Source organism: Diabrotica undecimpunctata, chromosome 3 (genome assembly GCF_040954645.1).
Source record: "Diabrotica undecimpunctata isolate CICGRU chromosome 3, icDiaUnde3, whole genome shotgun sequence".
Lineage (NCBI taxonomy): Eukaryota > Metazoa > Arthropoda > Insecta > Coleoptera > Chrysomelidae > Diabrotica > Diabrotica undecimpunctata.
In genome coordinates this window covers 49,967,399-49,969,526 of record NC_092805.1, presented here as the reverse complement: position 1 = coordinate 49,969,526, position 2,128 = coordinate 49,967,399, and the positions used below count along the sequence as shown (strand labels likewise).

Here is a 2,128-nt window from a genome sequence, read left to right as displayed (position 1 = left end):
TAACTTTCTATAATAGACTGCGCTCAAATGAGCTCAAATCCCCAATTTATAATTTCACAAATAATGTTTACCTCAGCACAGAGGTTAATGCTTATATCACAGACCATACATACTCACAGTATGTATGGTTTGTGGCTTATATCATATAATATTTTTAAAAATTCAGAGAGCACCTAAGTCAGTTTTATTTTTATTTGTATTTTTTCGCTAATATTTGTTGTTTTGTTTTATTTTTCTTTTAATTTGGTGTGCGTCTTGCAATAGAGAACGTATTATCTAAATTTACAGTAGTGTTTTTTATAACCAATAATAATAAAAATCCGTTTATTTCATTTTGTTTGTTTTTACATGAACTAACATACACTGATTGAATTCTGAACCCTGCATATTAAGAGTAAACTAGCTGTATGCTACGAAGTAATAGACCAAAAGACAATCAAAATAAGTAGAAGGCGAACTTGTCCGCTGACATTTTTCATTAATATTGTTATGCGTCTATATTCAGACTGTGATAATTGTGTGAAACAGGAAAACGGATAATGATCGATACATTTTTCTTAGATTAGGCTATTAATACACCTGAAGAACATTCAGAAGCCTTATTTTTATACAAAATATGCAAGTGAGTTTCTTAGTACATTATTATTACCGTATATTTATTAGATTTTAAAAAGATATTACCAATGCCTAAAGTCCTTGATATTATTTTTCATTGATTTCTACATAAATATATATTGTTAGGTATCTGACACTGAATGTGAATATCTCATCACTTTATAGCAAATGGGAAAATTTTTAAAAGTTTTTTTTTATATTCTTTAATTGTTTATGAGAAATGAGAATCTTTGTTCTTCCTACTTCTTCACTTTGACTTAAGAGATCCTATGTATTAGCATATTCTATCTATAAAATTCTTAGTTGTGAATACATCTTGCAAAGTTTGTCCGGTTAGGTTAGGTTTGTCCTGCTAGAGGATATATTTATTATAGTTTAATATGTCGGGAAGAACCTTACAAGATGCTGTTGGCAGAACAAGACTAGCAACAATTCTTTCTTTATCTAGCCTCTTCTTCATTTAATGCATTTCTGTGAGAGATTAGAAAACACATGGATTTTAAGGCTGCTGCCATGGTTCACTTTTAGCAAAAACTTTCAATATCAAAAACGACAGTCAACATAAGCCAACAAGAGTTCTGTGAAAATTAAATGTTTCCAGATGAAGTTTTTCTAACTGTTGCATACTATTTTCTGCACTTTTCTTACTATTGCAAACATTTTTTGATAAAGAGGTCATCCTAGTGACGAAAATTAGTATAACTCTATATAGTTATATATAAATGCATAACTATACCTAGTTGTGCATTTTTGCTGTCTTCTACAGATCAAATTAGAGTAATATTTTGGAAAAATATTGAATTTGAAGTAAATAAGATTTTTAGTTGCTGTTTTGTTTTAGGTAACAAATGGCACGTGTGACTTTCAATACCCAGGATATAGATCGATTCAATGATAGAATACAAAATGTGTTACAAAATCCACCATGTAGGAGCATATACCATAACTACCTCTTTCAGTATAAAAGAATGTACTTGGATGCATTTAAACTTTGGCTTGAAGCCAATGATACCAAAGAATATAATGAAGATAAATTTTTAGATTTAATTGAAGATGTGGATGAATTCAATATGAATCCATTATACAGCTTGCAGGAGCATGATCACAAAATAGATTTTATTAAACAAGAGTGTTGTAGAATACTCGAAAAAACACGGGCATCTTTTATTGTTTACTTAAGGCGGCATCACATGTAAATAATATATTTATTGAATAAAGTTGTTTGTTATATTTTTACTAAGATGTTTAATATTAAAATTAGAAAGAATGACAGGTTTAAATTGATGATACCATAGATGTAGTAATAATAAACTAGATGTAGAACTGGAGGAAAATAAGTACAGCTGATTTTTAAAGTTTAGTGCTCATGTTGTCTGCAGGTGAAACAAATAGGGGGGCAAAAAAATGTAAACAAGTTTTTAAAAATTTCATTTCTTTCCCATGATACATGGAATTTTGTTAGAGTGGGTTTTTAAAGTAAGATAATCTCCTGTTCATCTAGAACCCATTCAGA

At 29.3% G+C, this 2,128-nt stretch overlaps 1 long non-coding RNA gene across 1 annotated transcript; it reads left to right on the top strand.

The window, feature by feature from the left end:
- Positions 1-371: 371 nt before the first annotated feature.
- On the top strand, positions 372-1,851 carry LOC140435588 (uncharacterized). The gene is made up of 2 exons (XR_011950181.1): positions 372-622; positions 1,457-1,851. It is a non-coding gene; the product is annotated as an uncharacterized lncRNA (long non-coding RNA).
- Positions 1,852-2,128: the final 277 nt, after the last annotated feature.